Source organism: Taudactylus pleione, unplaced genomic scaffold (genome assembly GCF_031769625.1).
Source record: "Taudactylus pleione unplaced genomic scaffold, aTauple2 ptg000327l, whole genome shotgun sequence".
Lineage (NCBI taxonomy): Eukaryota > Metazoa > Chordata > Amphibia > Anura > Myobatrachidae > Taudactylus > Taudactylus pleione.
Window position 1 is genome coordinate 5530356 of NW_028284728.1, and position 23222 is coordinate 5553577.

At 48.3% G+C, this 23222-nt stretch overlaps 1 protein-coding gene across 3 annotated transcripts in view; it reads right to left on the reverse strand.

Annotated features, from left to right (window-relative positions):
* Positions 1 to 23222, reverse strand: part of LOC148509421 (MORC family CW-type zinc finger protein 3-like) — a 266886-nt gene that overhangs the window by 59616 nt on the left and 184048 nt on the right. The window lies entirely within an intron of this gene.

Here is a 23222-nt window from a genome sequence, read left to right on the forward strand (position 1 = left end):
AAAGTATTAACTCGTCCCCACTTGAATCCACCACCACAGGTCCCTCTGTACCTTCTGGAGGCTGGTCTCCCTGGAAGAGCTGATAATTCATTTTGATGAACATCATCTTCTCCACATTCTGTGGAAGCAACCTCCTACGCCTTTCGCTGACAAGGTTCCCGGCTGCACTAAACACTCTTTCGGAGTACACACTGGAGGGGGGGCAACTCAGGTAAAATAGAGCCAGCTTGTACAGGGGCCTCCAAATTGCCTCTTTTTCCTGCCAGTACAGGTATGGACTGTCTGACATGCCTACTTGGATGCTGTCACCGATGTAATCCTCCACCATTCTGTCAATGGTGACAGTATCATATGCAGTGACAGTAGACATGTCAGAAATTGTTGCCAGGTCCTTCAGTCCGGACCAGATGTCCAAACTTGGTCCTGCCTGCCCTGCATCACCGCCAGCGGGTTGCTTAGGATACCTAAGTTTTTTCCTGGCAGCCCCAGTTGCGGGAGAAAATGAAGAAGGAGCCGTTGACGTGTCACGTTCCGCTTCAGCTGACAGTGTGTTCACCAGCAGGTCTTTGCACCTCTGCAGGCTTGTGTCGGCCGGAAAGAGAGACACCACATAGGCTTTAAACCTAGGATCAAGCACGGTGGCCAAAATGTTGTGGTCTGATTTCAACAGATTGACCACCCTGGAATCCTGGCAAAGCGAATGAAGGGCTTCATCCACAAGTCCCACATGCCGAGCGGAATCGCTCCGTCTTAGCTCCTCCTTCACTTTCTCCAGCTGCTTCTGCAAAAGCCTGATGAGGGGAATGACCTGACTCAAGCTGGCTGTGTCTGAACTGACTTCACGTGTGGCAAGTTCGAAGGGCTGGAGAACCTTGCACAACACGGAAATCATTCTCCACTGCGCTTGAGTCAGGTGCATACCCCCTCCTTTGCCTATGTCATAGGTGGATGTATAGGCTTGTATGGCCTTTTGCTGCTCCTCCATCCTCTGAAGCATATAGAGGGTTGAGTTCCACCGCGTCACAACCTCTTGCTTCAGGTGATGGCGGGGCAGGTTCAAGAGTGTTTGCTGGCGCTCCAGTCTTCGGCACGCAGTCGCTGAATGGCGAAAGTGGCCAGAAATTTTTCGGGCCACCCAAAGCGTCTCCTGCACGCCCCTGTCGCTTTTCAGAAAATTCTGCACCACCAAGTTTATTGTGTGAGCAAAACATGGGACGTGCTGGAATTTGCCCAGATGTAATGCCCGCACAATATTGGTGGCGTTGTCAGATATCACAAATCCCCAGGAGAGTCTAAGTGGGGTAAGCCACTGGGCGATGATTTCCCTCAGTTTCTCTAAGAGGTTGTCGGCGGTGTGCCTCTTACTGAAACCGGTGATACACAGCGTAGCCTGCCTTGTAATGAGCTGGCGTTTCTGAGATGCTGCTACTGGTGACGCTGCTGCTGTTGCTGCGTAAGGTGATACATCTACCCAGTGGGCTGTCACAGTCATATAGTCCTTAGTCTGCCCTGTTCCACTTGTCCACATGTCCGTGGTTAAGTGGACATTGTGTACAACGGCATTTTTCAGGACACTGAGGACACTTTTTCTGACGTTTCTGTACAGTCTCGGTATCGCCTGCCTAGTGAAGTGGAATCTAGACGGGATTTGGAACCGGGGACACACTACCTCCATCAATTGTCTAAATCCCACTGCACTAATGGCGGATACCGGACGCACGTCTAACACCAACATAGCAGTCAAGGCCTCAGTTATACGTTTTGCTTCAGGATGACTGCTGTCGTACTTCATCCTCCTCGCTAAGGACTGTTGGAGGGTCAATTGTTTAGTAAAAGTAGTGGTGTTCCTACTTCCTCTCTGGGATGATGAACGACTCCCAGCAGCAGCAACAGCAGCAGCGGCAGCAGTAGGCGTAGCAATGCAGGATCCTCCAGAGGAATCCCGGATAGGAGAGTCAGTCATGCCAGTGACATGGCCTGCAGGACTACTTCCGATCCTGACTAAGGAGGAAATTGACGAGGAGGGAGTTGACGGTGTGGTTTGCAGGCGCTTGGATACAACAGGACAACGGGATTTAGGTGTCCCTGGACTGCTTACGGTCTTAGCCAAAGTTTCTGAACTTGACAGTAACTTTTTATGAACGCGCTGCAGGTGCCGTATAAGGGAGGATGTTCCTAGGTGGTTGACGTCCCTACCCCTACTTATTTCACCTTTACATATGGTACATATGGCAAGACAGTTGTTGTCCGGATTTGGATAGAAATATTGCCAGACCAAAGAGGTGGAATGTTTGGTCTTCTGCCCAGGCATGACCGTGATGGGCTTTTTCATCCCACGGACAACAACTGTCTCCCCCGGAGCCTGATTTAAACAAACCACATCACCATCAGAATCCTCCTCGCCAACTTCCTCCTCAGCGCCAGCTACACCAGTATCCTCATCCTGTTGTACTTCAACAGTGACATCTTCAATTTGCATATCAGCAAGTGGACTGTGGGTGCTCCTTTCAGCACTTGCAGGGGGCGTGCAAATGGTGGAAAGAGCCACCTCTTCCCGTCCAGTGCTGGGAAGGTCAGGCATCGCAACCACCACCACACTTGGACTCTCCTTGGGGATTTGTGATATCTTCTTAGAAAGCACAGTTCTTCGCTGTGCTTTTGCCAGCTTAACTCTTTTGATTTTTTTAGTGGGAGGAGGGCTTCCATCGTCATGTGAAGCTGAACCACTAGTCATGAACATACTAGGGATCGACCTTAGCCGTTCCTTGCCACTCCGTGTCGTAAATGGCATATTGGCAAGTTTACGTTTCTCTTCAGCTGATTTAAATGTCTTTTTCAAGGTCATTTTCCTGAACTTTGCCATTTGGGATTGTATGTGCCCTCTACTATGACATTGGGCATCGGCCTTGGCAGACGACGTTGATGGCATGTTATCGTCTATGTCATGACTAGTGGCAGCAGCTTCAGCACTAGGAGGAAGTGGTTCTTGATCTTTCTCTATTTTATTTTTATCGGAGAAAGTTTGGTCCTCCATTTATGTTATATCGATTTGATATATACGTGCGGCTAAACACAGAAAATAATTTTTTTGGGGTTTGGACTGGAGTGTACTTTCGGGGGTTACAGCACCCTTTAACGGTCAAGCCAGCCGGCCCTTTACTTATGACACAGGCGCACGCTTGGCACTACTTTGTTGATGCACGTGCGGCTACTGCGCACACAATTCACAAACACAGAAAATAATTTTTTTTTTGGTTTGGACTGGAGTGTACTTTCGGGGGTTACAGCACCCTTTAACGGTCAAGCCAGCCGGCCCTTTACTTAGGACACAGGCGCACGCTTGGCACTACTTTGTTGAAGCACGTGCGGCTACTGCGCACACAATTCACAAACACAGAAAATAATTTTTTTTTGGTTTGGACTGGAGTGTACTTTCGGGGGTTACAGCACCCTTTAACGGTCAAGCCAGCCGGCCCTTTGCTTATGACACAGGCGCACGCTTGGCACTACTTTGTTGATGCACGTGCGGCTACTGCGCACACAATTCACAAACACAGAAAATAATTTTTTTTTGGTTTGGACTGGAGTGTACTTTCGGGGGTTACAGCACCCTTTAACGGTCAAGCCAGCCGGCCCTTTACTTATGACACAGGCGCACGCTTGGCACTACTTTGTTGATGCACGTGCGGCTACTGCGCACACAATTCACAAACACAGAAAATAATTTTTTTTTTGGTTTGGACTGGAGTGTACTCTCGGGGGTTACAGCACCCTTAACGGTCAAGCCAGCCGGCCCTTTACTTATGACACAGGCGCACGCTTGGCACTACTTTGTTGATGCACGTGCGGCTACTGCGCACACAATTCACAAACACAGAAAATAATTTTTTTTTTGGTTTGGACTGGAGTGTACTCTCGGGGGTTACAGCACCCTTAACGGTCAAGCCAGCCGGCCCTTTACTTATGACACAGGCGCACGCTTGGCACTACTTTGTTGATGCACGTGCGGCTACTGCGCACACAATTCACAAACACAGAAAATAATTTTTTTTTGGTTTGGACTGGAGTGTACTTTCGGGGGTTACAGCACCCTTTAACGGTCAAGCCAGCCGGCCCTTTACTTATGACACAGGCGCACGCTTGGCACTACTTTGTTGATGCACGTGCGGCTACTGCGCACACAATTCACAAACACAGAAAATAATTTTTTTTTTGGTTTGGACTGGAGTGTACTTTCGGGGGTTACAGCACCCTTAACGGTCAAGCCAGCCGGCCCTTTACTTATGACACAGGCGCACGCTTGGCACTACTTTGTTGATGCACGTGCGGCTACTGCGCACACAATTCACAAACACAGAAAATAATTTTTTTTTTGGTTTGGACTGGAGTGTACTTTCGGGGGTTACAGCACCCTTTAACGGACAAGCCAGCCGGCCTTTTACTTATGGGACACAGGCGCACGCTTGGCACTACTTTGTTGATGCACGTGCGGCTACTGCGCACACAATTCACAAACACAGAAAATAATTTTTTTTTTGGTTTGGACTGGAGTGTACTTTCGGGGGTTACAGCACCCTTAACGGTCAAGCCAGCCGGCCCTTTACTTATGACACAGGCGCACGCTTGGCACTACTTTGTTGATGCACGTGCGGCTACTGCGCACACAATTCACAAACACAGAAAATAATTTTTTTTTGGTTTGGACTGGAGTGTACTTTCGGGGGTTACAGCACCCTTTAACGGTCAAGCCAGCCGGCCCTTTACTTATGACACAGGCGCACGCTTGGCACTACTTTGTTGATGCACGTGCGGCTACTGCGCACACAATTCACAAACACAGAAAATATATTATTTTTTTAGCACTTGGGGGGAGCACCCCTGATGGACAGAGCACCCCCTGGACAACACTACAGCACCCCTTTAGGACTGGGACACTGCACAGGACTTTGGAGTGGACACAGCCCCTATGGAGAACTGACTGCACAACACAGTCCAGCCAGCCCCTATGGACTTTGAAGTAGTGGACACAGCCCCTATTAACAACAGCAGCACAGCACAACACAGCCAGCCCCTATGGACTTTGAAGTAGTGGACAACAGCAGCACTACACTACACTACACTACACAGCACTAACTCCCACCCTCCCTCTTCACTGTCCACAGCCGAGTGAGAAAATGGCGCCGACGCGGGTACCTTATATAGGATCCAAAACCCGCGAGACTCGGAAGGCGGGATGATGACGTTTTGCCTCGATGTCAGATCCGAGTCAGGCGGGAAAAGTCGAGCCTGACTCGGATCGGACTCGGATCGGGGGGGCTCGGGGGGGTTCGGATTTCAGAAATCCGAACCCGCTCACCCCTACTGTTAATCAAAGAATATGTGGACAAAAAGAAGCGCAGCCCTGTCACCCACCACATAACAAAACCTAAGGGTGACATAGAAGCACAATTTACTTCATTTAAGTTTTTACTGAATTTCTCAATAAGAAACTTTTGGCTCAGGGGTGCGGTGGAAAAAATGCTGATACTCTAGGGCGCCGTGATTTAAAAAAGTTTGGGAACCACTGCCATAAGATAAGAGGCATTTTAGTGCCTCTTTATTTAGGTAGTATCATCAGCTTGATGACAGTACCTAAATAAGAGGCACTGAAATGTTGCTACTGTATTATGCCGCTGTTGTGATTTATTTAAATGCAAGGAGTGCAGCACCTATAAGGGAGTCTGTGAGTACACTGTGCTGGCACCCAGCTACATTGTTTTTTTTTTACCTGGGAGAGCCGGACATCACAAACTGTTTTATACTGTATATATTAGGGGTGAGTGGGCTCGGATTTATGGAATCCGAACCCATACTTGCCGACAATCAGCTCCAGCCTTCCGGGAGGGAGCTGATTGTCGGCTAACAGCGGGGGGCGGGGCCGGACATTGGGGGCTGAGCCAGGGGCGGGTGGTCAGGTTGTTTCTCATTGGGGGTGGAGCCGGGGGCGAGGCCGCACGATTGCATCATCGTGGCTCCGCCCCCTCTTCACAATGCCATTATTTCGGTGTTGTGAAGCAGGGGACGGGGCCACGATGACGCGATTCAGCGTGAATCGCGTCACCGGCCCCCACTGCTGCGGGGGTTTCTAGTTGTTTCAGGGGGAGGTAGGGAGGGTCAGAGACTCCCGGCCAAATCGGGAGGGAAGGCAAGCCTGTCCGAACCCCTCCGAGTCCCCCCGATCCGAGTCGGGTCTGAGTTAGGCTCGAGTTTTCCCGCCTGACTCGGATCTGAAATCGAGGCAAAATGTCATCATCCTGCTGTCAGATCTCGCAGGTTTTGGATTCTATAAAAGGTCCCCGCGTCGGCACCATTTCTCACTCCGGCTGTGGACAGTGAAGAGGGAGGGTGGGAGTTAGGGCTGGCTGAGCTGTGTTGTGCTGCTGTTGTCCATAGGGGCTGTGTCCACTCCTCCAAAGTCCATAGGGGCTGACTGGACTTTGTTGTGCTGCTGTTGTCCATAGGGGCTGGCTGGGCTGTGTTGTGCTGCTGTTGTCCATAGGGGCTGGCTGGGTTGTGTTGTGCAGTCAGCTGTCCATAGGGGTTGTGTCCACTTCAAAGTCTATAGGGGCTGGCTGGGCTGTGTTGTGTAGTGTCCCATAAAGGCTGTAGTCCTAAAGGGGTGCTGTAGTGTTGTCCAGGCGGTGGTCTGCCCATAAGGGGTACTCCCCCCAAGTGCAAAAAAACAATTCTTCTTTTCTGTGTTTGTGCATTGTGTGCGCAGTAGTCGCACGTGCATCAACAAAGTAGCAGCGCCAAGCGTGCACCTGTGTCATAAATCTGTTAAAGGGTGGTGTAACCCCCAAAGTGTACTCCAAAAAAAAAATTACAAAATTCTTGTTTTCTGTGTTTGTGTGCGCCTTAGCCGCACGTATATATCAATATAACATAAATGGAGGACAAAAATGTGTCCGATAAAAATAAAATAGGGAAAGATCAGGAAACACTTCCTCCTAGTGCTGAAACTGCTGCCATTAGTCATGACATAGACGATAAAATGCCATCAACGTCGTCTGCAAAGGCCGATGCCCAATGTCAAAGTAGAGGGCATATAAAATCCCAGACGACAACGTTCAGGAAAATGACCTTAAAAATTTTTTTAAAATCATCTGAGGAGAAATGTAAACTTGCCAATATGCCATTTATGACACGTGGCATAGGAACGGCTAAGGTCTTTCCCTATGTTCATGACTAGTGGTTCAGCTTCACATGACGATGGAAGCCCTCCTCCCGCTACAAAATTCGAGTTAAACGAGTTAAGCTGGCAAAAGCACAGCAAAGAACTGTGCGTTCTAAGAAGATATCATAAATCCCCAAGGAGAGTCCAAGTGTGGCGGCGGTTGCGATGCCTGACCTTCCCAACACTGGACGGGAAGAGGTGGCTCCTTCCACCATTTGCACGCCTTCTGCAAGTGCTGGAAGGAGCACCCACAGTCCACTTGCTGATATGCAAATTGAAGATGTCACTGTTGAAGTACAACAGGATGAGCATACTGGTGTAGCTGGCGCTAAGGAGGAAGTTGAAGAGGAGGATTCTGATGGTGATGTGGTTTGTTTAAATCAGGCACCAGGTGGGATGAGAAAGCCCATTACGGTAATGCCTGGGCAGAAGACCAAACATTCCACCTCTTTGGTCTGGCAATATTTCTATCCAAATCCAGACAACAACTGTCTTGCCATATGTACCATATGTAAAGGTGAAATAACTAGGGGTAGGGACGTTAACCACCTAGGAACATCCTCCCTTATACGTCACCTGCAGCGCATTCATAAAAAGTTACTGTCAAATTCAGAAACTTTGCCTAACACCGTAAGCAGTCCAGGGACACCTAAATCCCTTTGTCCTGTTGTATCCAAGCGCCTACAAACCACACCGTCCTCCTCGTCAATTTCCTCCTTAGTCAGGATCGGAAGTAGTCCTGCAGGCCATATCACTGGCATGACTGACTCTCCTATCCGGGATTCCTCTGGAGGATCCTGCATTGCTACGCCTACTGCTGCCGCTGCTGCTGTCACTGCTGGGAGTCGTTCATCATCCCAGAGAGGAAGTAGGAACACCACTACTTCTTTTACTAAGCAATTGACCCTCAAACAGTTCTTAGTGAGGAGGATGAAGTACGACAACAGTCATCTTGAAGCAAAGTGGTCCCCTTAGTAGTAGGGCCCCCTATGCAGTGACCCCAGTAGTAGTATGCCCTCCAGTAGTATCCCCCCCAGTAGCAGTGCCCCCATTAGCATGCCCCCAGTAGTATTCCCCCCAGAAGTATGCCCCTCAGTAGCAGTGCCCCCATTAGCAGGCCCCCAGCAGTAGTGCCCCCATTAGCATGCGCCAAGTAGTATGCCCACCAGTAGTATGATCCCCAGTAGCAGTGCCCCTAGTAGTAGTGCCCCAGTAGTAGTGCCCCCATTAACATGCCCCCAGTAGTAGTGCCCACATTAACATGCCCCCAGTAGTAGTATGCCCCCCATTAGCAGGCCCCCAGTAGTAGTATGCCCCCCATTACCAGGCCCCCAGTAGTAGTATGCCCCCCTTAGCAGGCCCCCAGTGTAGTACTCCCCCCCTTAGCAGGCCCCCAGTAGTAGTAGTGCCCCCCCCTTTGCAGGCCCCCAGTAGTAGTAGTGCCCCCATTAGCAGGCTCCCTAGTAATAGTATGCCCCCCCTTAGGCCCCCAGTAGTAGTAGTGCCCCCCCTTAGCAGGCCCCCAGTAGTAGTAGTGCACCCATTAGCAGGCCCATAGTAGTAGTATGCCCCCCCTTAGCAGGCCCTCAATAGTAGTGCCCCCATTAACATGCCCCCAGTATTAGTATGCACCACCTTAGCAGGCCCCCAGTAGTAGTATGCCCCCCCTTAGCAGGCCCCCAGTAGTAGTATGCCCCCCATTAGCAGGCCCCCTGTAGTAGTATGCCCCCCCTTAGCAGGCCCCCAGTAGTAGTATGCCCCCTTAGCAGGCCCCCAGTAGTAGTGCCCCCCCTTAGCAGGCCCCCAGTAGTAGTGCCCCCATTAGCAGGTCCCCAGTAGTAGTATGCTCCCCCTTAGCAGGCCCCCAGTATTAGTATGCCCCCCTTTAGCAGGCCCCCAGTAGTAGTATGCCCCCACTTAGCAGGCCCCCAGTAGTAGTATGACCCCCAGTATGCCCCCTTACACACACACACACATAAAAAATAAAAAATTTTTTTACCTGAATCCCATCTCCCGCCACCATCTGCTCTGCTGTATTACGAGAGAGGAGGGAGCCGGAAGATGGAGCTCATGGCTCCCTCCGTGCAGCAGCCAATGAGAGTCTGTGTGACTCATTGGCTGCAATAACAAACACACAGCTGCCGCTGGCGGCTGTGTGTTTGTATCTGTGTAGGGCAGACCGCTATCACAGCGTTCTGCCCTACACTAGAGGAGCCCTGACATCTGATTCTCTCACGGGAATCCGACATCAGGAGGCTGCGGCTCAGCCTCAAATGGGGATCCGAGTCAGGCAGGGAACACCCGAACAGCGTTCGGGTGGACTCGGATCCCCAATGTTTGGAGCGGTTCGGATTCCTCAGAATCCGAGCCGCTCATCTCTAGTATGCACCTGACTCAAGCACAGTGGAGAATGATTTCCGTGTTGTGCAAGGTTCTCCAGCCCTTTGAACTTGCCACACGTGAAGTCAGTTCAGACACTGCCAGCTTGAGTCAGGTCATTCCTCTCATCAGGCTTTTGCAGAAGCAGCTGGAGAAAGTGAATGAGGAGCTAAGAAGGAGTTATTCCGCTTGGCATGTGGGACTTGTGGATGAAGCCCTTCATTCGCTTTGCCAGGATTCAAGGGTGGTCAATCTCTCGAAATCAGACCACTACATTTTGGCCACTGTGCTCGATCCAAGGTTTAAAGTCTATGTGGTGTCTCCCTTTCCGGCCGACACAAGCCTGCATAGGTGCAAAGACCTGCTGGTGAAAACACTGTCAGCTGAAGCGGAACGTGACACATCAACAGCTCCTTCTTCATTTTCTCCCACAACTGGGGCTGCCAGGAAACAACTTAGGTATCCTAAGCAACCTGATGGCGGTGATGCAGGGCAGGCAGGACCAAGTTTGGACATCTGGTCCAGACTGAAGGACCTGGCAACAATTTGTGACATCAATACAAGTTGGTAGCTGCTCAATCACTTCAGCAATATCACTCAGGTGCATGTAAGGGAGGGGTTAGTCTATACAAGAAACAAAAAAGTAATCCACCAGCACTCAGAATGAAATCAGCAAAAAGATTTGAAAAACTACATGGTGGTAGATAATTCAGAGATTTCAGTTGTGTCACGGCTCGAGTAATTGGAATGGGTGGACCCGAACTGGGTTGAGGAACAGAGCCACCTGGACCAATGGGTAGTTGGAATTTAGATGGTTTAATATACGTCTTGTTCATACAGATGAATGAGGACTTTAATAGAAGATGGAGAATAATGTCCTCTGTGCAGAGATGCGCAACAAAAGATACTGATTAAAACTATAACAAAAAGTCACTGAAGTTCAGGAGGTATCATGTAGATAAGAGCTGTAGACTTGGAACTGTAGAACTTGAAGAACAGTATTAAAACTTATAATACAGTCCAAGGTGGAGTTTACTGTACTGTAGTTGAGTAGTTGAATATGACTCCAAGATGGAGTATGCAGGATTGGAGTATGAACTTGAGTCCGACTCCGGGATGGAGTATGCTGGATTGGATGAGCACTTTGAATAAGACTCCGGGATGGAGTGTGCTGGTTTGGGTGAGCACTTTGAATAGGACACCGGGATGGAGTGTGCTGGATTGGGGTAAGCACTTTGAATAGGACTCCGGGATGGAGTGTGCTGGATTGGGGTAAGCACTTTGAATAGGGCTCCGGGATGGAGTGTGCTGGATCAGGAACTGAAGTACTCCCGACTGGAGTATACTGGAACTTGACTTGGGAACTGTAGCAAACAGGAACATAGGTATCAAGGTAGAGCACAGGAACATAGGTCATGCTGCGGCAATGAGCACTATTGTACTGGCTCCTAATCTGTGTCAGAGGAGGATCTTTATACCAGTGGCCTAACGTGGATTGGCTGGAGCTGGCGGGGAGCACTGCTGACTGGAAGCGCAGGCACCACCTGACCTGATCCAAGATGGCAGCGCCCATGATCCGGAGGACTTGCATGTGGAAGCACTGTGTGCACATGGAAGTGCGGCAGGGACATTCAGGCAACAGCGGGGATGCAGTAAACCACCTTCAGGCATAGGCCCCACTCTGGAAACCACAGAATGAAGCAGCCGGCGGCTCAGCAGGCCGCGATGACACAAGCGCATGGGAAAAGCTGCAGGGGTCTGAGACAGAGGTCTCTAGCATGGTTTGTGACAGTACCCCCCCTTGTAAAAGTGGACTCTGGACACTTCCTAGGCTTATGAAGAAACTTGGAATGGAAAGTTTTCAGAAGATTAGGAGCATGGACATCAGTGGCAAAAATCCAAGTTCTCTCTTCTGGGCCATAGCCCTTCTAGTCAATGAGGTATTGGAGTCGTCCGTAGCGGCAGCGGGAATCCAAGATCCTCTGTATTTTGAATTCTTGTCCACGTTGAGTGTGGACACTAGGTGTTCTAGGAAGACCTCTTTGAAATGTATTCAATATCAAGGGTTTCAACAGTGATATATGGAAAGAACTTGGAATTCGTAACACAGGAGGTAGTTTCAATTTAACAACTACTGGATTAATAATTTTTTCCACTAGAAATGGGCCCATAAACCGCAGAGCAAATTTCATAGACGGAATCCGAAGTCTAAGGTTTCAAGTAGACAACCATACTCTGTCCCCCAGGTTGGAACTTTGGGGGGGGGCTCGTCTCTTACGATCTGGAAATTTTTTGTACAGTATGGAGGCCTTTAGCAGTGAAGAATGCACCTTCTCCCAGATAGCTGTAAGATGTTGAAGAGTATCTCTGACAGCTGGTACGTCAATAGCCGGTATCAGTGGGAATTCAGGCAGGCGAGGATGTTGACCATACACAGCAAAAAAGGGCGTATTCTCAGTGGAAGAATGAGAGCGATCATTATGGGCAAACTCGGCCCAGGGGAGTAGTTCCAACCAATCGTCTTGCGAAGATGAAATAAATAAATGAAGGAACTGTTTTAGATCTTGATTCACCCTCTCCGTTTGCCCGTTACTCTGAGGGTGGTAGGCCATGGAGTATTTAGATTTCACTTGAAGGGCTGAACACAAGGATCTCCAAAACTTATCCACGAACTGAACTCCTCTGTCAGAGATAATATCTTGAGGAAGGCCGTGTAGACAAAAAATCTCCTTAATGAAGAGTTGTGCAAGCTGGGATGCAGAGGGCAGACCTGTTAAAGGCACAAAATGAGACATTTTATAGAACCTGTCAATGATTACCCACATGCTATTGTGGCCTTGAGATGGAGGCAAGTCCATAATAAAGTCCATAGATAAATGGGACCAGGGCTGTCGAGGGACAATCAACGGTTGCAGTAGACCAGGAGATGTTCTTCTAGAAATTTTGTTTTGAGCACATTTAATGCAGGAAACAACAAAGTCTTGAACATAGGTCTTCAAAGTAGGCCACCAATAGGAGCATTGAATAAACTTGACAGTCTTCTCTACCCCAGTATGTCCAGAAAATCGGGAAGCTTGAGCCCAATGCAATAACTTCTTTTTACGAAGATCTGGTGCCACAAAGGTGTTTCCCTTAGGAGGATCAGGTGTGAGCTTGGTAGAGGCAAAAGGATGTAGGATCTAAAATTGGGGGAGAAAGTTCCTGCACAAATTCTTGTTCTGAATCCAAGGAGCGAGACTAGGCATTAGCCTTAGTATTCTGAGGACCTGGACGATAGGAAAGTTTAAAATCAAAACAAGAGAAAAACAGCGCCCATCTGGCCTGTCTGGAATTCAAACATCGAGCTGTTTGTAAATAAAGAAATTTTTTATGATCGGTGAAGACAGAGATAGGGTACAAAGCTTCTTCTAGTAAATAGCACCATTCTTCCAGTGCTAGCTTGATCGCCAGAAGTTCTTGGTCTCCGATGGGGTAATTCCTCTCTGCTAATAGAAATCTTTCGGGAGAGGAAGCAACAGGGATGTAACTTCCCATCATCGGATCGCTGGGAGAGAACAGCTCCCACCCCTTCCATAGAGGCATCTACTTCCAGGATGAAGGGGGGAGTTACATCGGGTTGCTTTAAAACTGGTGCAGAGATGAAGGCTTGTCTCAGCTGCTGGAAAGCAGAAGTAGCTTCAGGAGACCATACACTGGGGTTAGCACTTTTCCTGTAATAGGAGCAACTAAAGAGGAGAATCCCTTAATAAACTTGCGGTAGTAGTTGGCAAATCCTAAGAATCGCTGAATGGACTTCAACGTGGACATGGACCTGTCGAGAACGGCCTGCAACTTCTGTGGGTCCATTTGTAGACCGGTTTCAGAGATGATGTATCCAAGGAAAGGAATGGTTGAAGTCTCAAATGTGCACTTCTCTAGCTTACAAAAAAGCTAATTTTTCTTAAATGGAGCAGAACCTCTTTGACTTGGGAGTGATGTGACTGAAGGTCTTGAGAGAAGATTAAAATGTTGTCTAAGTTGACTACGACTGACTTGTATAGAAGATCTCAAAAAATCTAATTTACAAAGTGCTGGAAAACTGCCGGGGAATTGCTGAGGCCGAAGGTCATCACTAGATATTCATAGTGCCCGTCCCTGGTGTTAAAAGCAGTTTTCCATTCATCTCCTTCTTGTATGCGGATCAGATTATACGTGCCCTAAGCTTGGTAAAAACAGAAACACCCTTCACTCTATCGAATAGTTCTGTTATGAGTGGAAGTGTATAAAGATTCTTGATGGTAATGTCATTGAGTCCACGGTAGTCGATGCAGGGACGAAGGCCACCATCTTTTTTCTTTACAAAAAAGAACCTCGCTCCGGCGGGTGAGTTGGAGGGACGAATAAACCCTTTCTCCAAGTTTTCCTTTATATATTCAGACATGGATTGGGTCTCTGCCAACGAGAGGGGATAGACTCATCCACGAGGTGGAGTTTTCCCTGGAACTAAATTAATGGGACAGTCCCATTCACGATGTGGAGGAAGAGTGTCAGCTCCTTGTTTACTGAACACATCACAAATGTCCTGATAGGTCTCAGGGAGACCTTCTAGAGGTTTCACACGAGAATTTTGTATAGAGACTACTTGAGGAAGACAGTTCTGGAAACAAAATGGACTCCAGGAGGCAATTTGCAAGGACGTCCAATCAATTCGAGGATTATGTCTCTGAAGCCATTGGAGGCCCAGGATCATTTCATGAGAGGCTTTAGGAATCACAAGGAAGGATAAGGTTTCCACATGGAGCGCCCCAACTTTGAGCTTCAGAGGTTGGGTGCGATGTGTAGTTCTCCCACCGATAATTCGACTATCATCTATAGCCGTTAAGGAAACTGGTTGTGGCAGCCACTCGGTGGGTATGCGATGTCTGTGAACGAAGTGAGGAAATTCCCGGCTGCTCCTGAGTCAAGCAAAGCAGGAACACAGGTAGGCTTGGTTCTCTTCCAACAAGGCAATGAGGGTAGGATCGGTTTCCTTGTGCGATTCCATAGATACTCCTAACCTAACCCCTCTGTCATAAGTTAGGAGGGGGTGTTTCCCGGATGGGAAGGACAGGACTTGAGGTAATGGTGCGAAGGAGCACAGTACAGGCAAAGATTTTCCAGTCGTCTCCTTTGACGTTCTTCAGTAGACAGTCGGGAACGATTCACTTGCATAGGCTCATCAGGAGGGGGAGATGAAGAAGTATCTCGAGGAACAGAATGACCTTTAGTGCGGTCGAACCGATTTCTTTCCATGGCTCTATGATGCAAGTCGACTTTATTGCATAATGAAATCAGAGCATCCAATGATGAGGGCAGCTCACGGGAAGCTAGATCATCCTTAATTCTCTCTGATAATCTGTTTCAAAAGGTTGTGGTTAAGGCATCCTCATTCCAGGTTAGCTCAGAAGGTAGGGTGCGAAATAGAATCACATACTGACCGACAGTCCTGCTACCTTGATGGAGATGTAACACATCATTAGAGGCAGAAGTTGTTCTACCTGGTTCATCGAAGATTTTTCGAAAGGTGGAAAGACCTGGGTCAGCTTTCTTCCAGAGTGGAGAGACCCAGTCTAGGGCTTGACCGGATAGCAGTGATATAATATATGCCACTCGAGATCTGGAAGTAGGGAAGCTTGCTGCCTGTAATTCAAAGTGAATCTCGCACTGATTTAAAAATCCTCGACAAAACTTTGTGTTCCCGTCGAACTTGTTGGGAAGAGGAAGCTGAAGACGAGACACTGGTGGGGAGGCCACTGATGGAGTTATTGCTGAAGTAGAATTACTGGACTGGAAGTCCGCTCTAGATGTTCCAGAAAGGAGAGCTTGAACATTATCCAGACGAGTAATTATATCCTGAATGTACTGCATCAGCTGCACTTGTGCAGACTCCTGTCTACCCAGGCGATTCAGCAGATCCTGGATAGAACTAGGTCCAGGGCTCTGAGTACCAGACGGATCCATGTGGCCAGTACAAACTGTCACAGCTCGAGTAATTGGAATGGGTGGACCCGAACTGGGTTGAGGAACAGAGACACCTGGACCAATGGGTAGTTGGAATTTAGATGGTTTAATATACGTCTTGTTCATACAGATGAATGAGGACTTTAATAAAAGATGGAGAATAATGTCCTCTGTGCAGAGATGCACAACAAAAGATACTGATTAAAACTATAACAAAGTCACTGAAGTTCAGGAGGTATCATGTAGATAAGAGCTGTAGACTTGGAACTGTAGAACTTGAAGAACAGTATTAAAACTTATAATAGAGTCCGAGGTGGAGTTTACTGTACTGGAGTTGAGTAGTTGAATATGACTCCAAGATGGAGTATGCAGGATTGGAGTATGAACTTGAGTCCGACTCCGGGATGGAGTATGCTGGATTGGATGAGCACTTTGAATAGGACTCCGGGATGGAGTGTGCTGGATTGGGGTAAGCACTTTGAATAGGACTCCGGGATGGAGTGTGCTGGATTGGGTGGGCACTTTGAATAGGACTCCGGGATGGAGTGTGCTGGATTGGGGTAGCACTTTTGAATAGGACTCCGGGATGGAGTGTGCTGGATTGGGGTAAGCACTTTGAATAGGACTCTGGGATGGAGTGTGCTGGATCAGGAACTGAAGTACTCCCGACTGGAGTATACTGGAACTTGACTTGGGAACTGTAGCAAACAGGAACATAGGTATCAAGGTAGAGCACAGGAACATAGGTCATGCTGTGGCAATGAGCACTATTGTACTGGCACCTAATCTGTGGCAGAGGAGGATCTTTATACCAGTGGCCTAACGTGGATTGGCTGGAGCTGGCGTGGAGCGCTGCTGACTGGAAGCACATGCACCACCTGACCTGATCCAAGATGGCAGCACCCATGATCCGGAGGACTTGCATGCGGAAGCGCTGTGTGCGCATGGAAGTGCGGCAGGGACATTCAGGCAACAGCGGGGATGCAGTAAGCCACCTTCAGGCATAGGCCCCACTCTGGAAACCACCGGATGAAGCAGCTGGCGGCTCAGAAGGCCGCGATGACACAAGTGCATGGGAAGATGCAGGGGTCTGAGATGGAGGTCTCTAGCATGGTTTGTGACAGTACCCCCCCTTTTAAAAGTGGACTCTGGACACTTCCTAGGCTTATGAAGAAACTTGGAATGGAAGGTTTTCAGAAGATTAGGAGCATGGACATCAGTGGCAAAAATCCAAGTTCTCACTTCTGGGCCATAGCCCTTCCAGTCAATGAGGTATTGGAGTCGTCCGTAGTGGCAGCGGGAATCCAAGATCCTCTGTATTTTTAATTCTTGTCCACGTTGAGTGTGGATACTAGGTCTTCTAGGAAGACCTCATTGAAATGTATTCAATATCAAGGGTTTCAACAGTGATACATGGAAAGAACTTGGGATTCAAGATGGTCGCGCCCATGATCCGGAGGACTTGCATGCAGAAGCGCTGTGTGCGCATGGAAGTGTGGCAGGGACATTCAGGCAACAGCGGGGATGCAGTAAACCACCTTCAGGCATAGGCCCCACTCTGGAAACCACTGGATGAAGCGGCCAGCGGCTCAACAGGCCGCGATGACATAATCGCATGGGAAGATGCAGGGGTCTGAGACGGAGGTCTCTAGCATGGTTTGTGACAAGTTGCATACATTTGCAAAGATAAAATATGTGATATTGCTGAAGTGATTGAGCAGCTACCAACATGTATTGCTGTATTGAGAGGCATAGATGGGACCAGCATTTGGAGGGCATGCTGGTTCTTGTAGTGCCATTAGGAGGACTTAGGGGCGACTCCAAGGTAAGCTGGTTCTCAATTCAGGTATATTTGTATGTGCCATTATCATGTGGCCTTATATTGGGCAATTATATGACCCAAATTGGATAAAGTTATCAGTTTTGGGGATGAGTTTGGGGTGCGGTGCCCCTTGGAGTTGGTGTGGCTGGGCTGCTCTGGGGTTACACACTTTATTTAGCACTTTAACACATTCAAATGTTTATTTAATTTTTATTTTCTTTCTTTCATTGTGTATATATATATTTATTTATTTAAATTTTTTCTTAGCATTTTAATTACACCTTTCACCCATGTATCACCCATTAACACAAAGTTTTTGCTTTATTCTTATTAACCCATACTAACACTTTAGTCTCTCACTGGGGTGGCTGGCCTTTGTTGGCTTTTTGGGGGTTCTGCACCCCGGACTCTGACCAAGTGAAAGGGACCTCCGGTATCAGAGACGCCTTGACGCGGCCCGGAGGCTTAGCCATATCTTTGCAAATATATGCAACTGAGATCTCTGAAATATCTACCACCATGTAGTTTTTCAAATCTTTTTCAAGTGCTGGGGGTTTACTTTTTTGTTTCTTGTAACAATTTCTGACATGTCTACTGTCACTGCATATGATAATGTCACCATTGACAGAATGGTGGAGGATTACATCGGTTACAACATTCAAGTAGGCATGTCAGATAGTCCGTACCTGTACTGGCAGGAAAAAGAGGTAATTTGGAGGCCCCTGTACAAACTGGCTCTATTTTACCTAAGTTGCCCCCCTCCAGTGTGTACTCCGAAAGAGTGTTTAGTGCAGCCGGGAACCTTGTCAGCGAAAGGCGTAGGAGGTTGCTTCCACAAAATGTGGAGAAGATGATGTTCATTAAAAATTAATTATCAATTCTTCCAGGGAGACCAGCCTCCAGAACATACAGAGGCACCTGTGGTGGTGGATTCCAGTGGGGACGAATTAATACCCTGTTAGGATGAGAATGTACACAACAATGAAGAGGGTGAGGAATCGGTGGATGAGGACGACATCTATCCTCCGTAGAGCCAGTTTGTGTAGGGACAGATTAATTGCCAGCTTGTTTTGTGGGGGCCCAAACGAACCAATCATTTCAGCCACAGTCGTGTGGCAGACCCTGGCGCTGAAATGATTGGTTTGTTAAAGTGTGCATGTCCTGTTTATACAACATAAGGGTGGGTCGGAGGGCCCAAGGACAATTCCATCTTGCACCTCTTTTTTTTCTTTGCATTATGTACTGTTTGGGGTCTAGTTTTTCAAAGTGCCATCCTGTCTGCCACTGCAGTGTCACTCCTAGATGGACCACGTGTTTGTGCTGCCCACTTGTGTCGCTTAGCATAGTCATCCAGCTACCTCGGTGCAACCTTTTGGACTAAAAACAATATTGTGAGGTGTTCAGAATAGACTGGAAATTAGTAGAAATTAATGTTATTGAGGTTAATAATAGCATAGGAGCAGAAACACCCACAAATTCTGTGATTTTAGCTGTTTTTATGCATTTTTAAAAAAAATACAGATCCAAAACACGGAAGGGTGGTTTTGGCAAAACCAATCCAGATCCAAAACACAAAGAAAGATCCAGATCCAAAACACGAAAAGTGGCCGGTGCACACCCCTAGTGTAATATATGGCAGTATATGTGGCAGTATCACCAGAGGTGGCACTGGTGAGCAGCAGATTCTGTGTGGGGCAGGAAAGATCCGCCCACACAGAGAAGAAAAGGAGTCTGGGAAGTTGTGTAGGTGCTGCCTTGTGGATAGAGCTGAGGTGTGGGCTGATGAGGCAGACCAGTCAGAGAGCCCAGTGAAGCTGAGCGAGCCATTGGGAGGCCAGAAGGCCTGGGTCCGAACCTTGCAGGAGGCAAAGGGGGACCACAAAACTCTCAGACTGACAGTGGAGCAGGGAAGCTGCAGGCTGAGGAAGCCAGGGCCTCTGTATGCCTGGAGGATACAGGGAAGGCCCAAAGACTGTGTATGTAATGCTGAGGAAGCTATACCAGGCCAGGAGGCCAGGTCCAGTCCTGCGTGTGACAGGAAGGACCACAATCTCAGAGACTGTGTTGGCAGACTAGCTGCTCCCTTATAGAGAGGGTTGAAGAAGTCAGTTAGTCGCCCCAAACAGGGGCTAGGTTTGTTTGTTATTTTCTGTTTCCTGATTTCATATGCTGGCAGTAAAGCATCACCTTGTTTATTTTCACCTAAAAGCTGTGTGTGGACCCTCATTAAGCACCTAAACACTGTACCCATCCCCCCTGTGCCGAGCTAATTAACCCCAAGACATCACAATATATATAGGCTGGGTTCCTCAGCCTATACGTGGAGGTGATCAGGCTCTGATTCTACGGAAACTGGAAGCAAGATGGATTTTTCGTCTTGGGACTGTGACTTCCCATGGTTTAAATTAATGTAACCCGTTGTATATATTTTTTTTCAATGACCTTCACCTGTGCTGTTGTACATGGATTTCCATTAATGTATTTTTTCATATATATATATATATATATATATATATATATATATATATATATATATATATTTTTTTTTTTTTTTTTTTGGATCAATACACTCTCATATTTAGTTTGCTTTGGTGTTTTGGTTCAGTATTAATATTTTTTTATTTTAGTTTTACTGTATTTTGTTTTTTTCATTAACATTATCATTATTATGAGTATGATTATTATTATTAATGTGTTTTGTTTTTCATATATTAGATATTATGATATTCTGTGTATAGTCCCCACCTTCCAGACCTCTTATAGCCTATAGCACTTAACTGTGAACCTGAACAAATCATATTGCAATGCAAGGTGTGTAAATACATAAAAATTTTTTACATGTGGGGTAAATACTGGCTGCTTTTGCATGTAGCCCACAAATACTGCACAGCTTTATTATTACTCTACAACTTAGATGTCAGTTTGGACACCTCCCTCCCAAATCTAAATCTCTCTGCACATTTTAAATCTGCCCCACCTGCAGTGCAGCATGGTTTCACCAAGATGATCAGTGGAGAGAGATATCTCACATTGGGCCTGATTCAGACCCGGTCGCAAGCGCTGAGCACTCGCAACCGGGTCGATGTTTGCCCACTGGGCATGCGCACGACGGAGCCGGCTCCATCATGCTCATGCGCGAGACCCGGCTCGCTCCGGGTCTCACACCAAAAGGGGGCGAGCTGTCGATGGTGATTGGCAGCTCGCCCCGTTTGGTAGGCGTGGCCGGGGGGTGGCTTCACAAACGGAGGCGTTCCCAAGCGAACGCCTGCCGTTTGTGGGCGGCCCCACTGACATCACCAGTGATGTCAGTGGGAGAGCTTCCAGCTCTATTAGAGCCAGAAGCTCTCTGGGGCTTGCGGCCACAAGACCCTACCACAAGGGTCTTGTCGCAAGACCGATGGTCGCAATGGTCTTGACCATTGTGACCATCAACCTGGCCGCTCGCTATAGCTGTGGGTGGTCACCCACAGTTATAAGAGCGGCCAGGAGGCCGCTCCAAAAAAAAACATCTGAATCAGGCCCATGGTGTATTAGTCCAGTTTGTGCAATATTTATACACAGTGCCCGATACTTTTACATGGTTACCAAGCAATGCTCACTTGAGTTCCATTAACACGGAAGTGTTACCCTGTTGCTTTGAGATTAACCCACGATATACTGTCTTGGGCACCTGTGATATGACACCCTCTTGTGAGCGCCCGGACCAGTGGTGACGAGTGTGTTCCGGCTAGCTGGGAGTCATGTCATGTCACTTCTGGTAGTGGCGCATGTTGTTTTGATAGTTTAGGAGCTGTTGAATTAGGCCTGTAGGGACCGGAGCTTGGTATGTATATTTAACTGGGCTAATAGTATGTCCAATCTGTCTCTAAAGACTGAGTTTATTCTACTGGATAGAGATTGTTAGTCTGTATGTCCGACTGAAAGAGACAATTTGTGCTTTCCAGGTTGGACATTGATTGCCGTATTTTGCGCCATTGTATCCGATTGCTTGTGCTATATAAGGGGCCTGGAAGACAGGGTATAGTTCACTGCTGGGTCCCTATGGATGCTGTATGCAGATAATGCTGATGCAATGCTGTGCCTCCTGAGGATGGTCCTGATAGGACTGAAACGTTGATATGAGTGCGACCTATTATGGAATATATATATATATATATATATATATATATATATATATATATATATATATATATATATATATATATATATATATATTAGGGGTGAGCTGGTTCGGATTTCTGAAATCCGAACCCCCCCGATCCGAGGCCGGCACGACTATTTCCGCCTGACTCGGATCTGAAATCGAGGCAAAATGTCAACATCCCGCTTTCCGGGTCTCGCGGGTTTTGGATTCTATATAAGGTACCCGCATCGGCGCCATTTTCTCACTCGGCTGTGGACAGTGAAGAGGGAGGGTGGGAGTTAGGGCTGGCTGGGCTGTGTAGTGTAGCGCAGTGTAGTGTTGTGCTGTGCTGTGCTGCTGTTGTCCATAGGGGCTGTGTCCACTCCTCCAAAGTCCATAGGGGCTGGCTGTGTTGTGCTGTGCTGCTGTTGTCCATAGGGGCTGTGTCCACTCATCCAAAGTCCATAGGGGCTGGGTGTGTTGTGCTGCTGTTGTCCATAGGGGCTGTGTCCACTCCTCCAAAGTCCATAGGGGCTGGCTGGACTGTGTTATTTTTGGTGGAGCGCACTTTGGGGGTTACACCACCCTTTAACAGACAGACGCTCGGCTCCCTCCTCAGCGTGTGACAGCAGAGCGGACGGCGCGGGAGTGGGGATACAGGTAAGTTTTTTTTTTTTTACTTGTGCAAGGGTCGGGGGCACTACTGGGGGGGCCTGCTACTGGGGGGGCTATACAACTGGGGGGGTCTGCTACTGGGGGGGTCTGCTACTGGGGGTCCATACTACTGAGGGGCCTGCAACTGGGGGGGCTATACTACTGGGGGGGGTCTGCTACTGGGGGGGGGTCTGCTACTGGGTCTGCTACTGGGCATCCATACTACTGAGGGGCCTGCTACTGGGGGGGGAATACTACTGGGAGGGGTCTGCTACTGGGGGGGCCATACTGCTGAGGGGCCTGCTACTGGGGGGGCCATACTACTGGGGGCGGCTTACTACTACTGGGGGGGCATACTACTGGGGGGGCTTACTACTACTGGGGGGGCCATACTACAGGGGGGCCATACTACAGGGGGGCTACTACTGGGGCAGCCTACTACTGGGGGGGCCTGCTATTGGGGGGGCCTACTACTGGGGTGGCCATACTACTGAGGGGGCCATACTACTGGGGGGGCTGCTAATGGGGGGCATACTACTGGGGGGGCCTGCTAATGGGGGGCATACTACTGGGTGGCATGCTAATGGGGGGCATACTACTGGGGGGGCCTGCTAATAGGGGGCATACTACTGGGGGGCATTCTACTGGGGGCACTGCATAGGGGACCCTACTACTAAGGGGACTGCATAGGGGGCACCACTGCTGGGGGCATTGTGTAAGGGACACCGCTACTGTGGGCATTGTGTAAAAGGGGCACTACTGTGGGGATTGTGTAAAAGGAGCACTACTGTGTGTCGTAACATAAATAAGAGACACTACTTTAGGGTGTAATGTGAATAAGGTCCTATGTGCGGTGTAATGTGAATAAGATTGTGCACTGTGACTCCCTGGGCCGACGAATTAGAACCAAATCCAAATCCGGCAAAAATGGTCCGGCGCACATCCCTAATATATATATATATATATATATATATATATATATATATATATATATATATATATACACACACACACATTTTTTGTTTAATGTTACAAGATTACTTTAACAC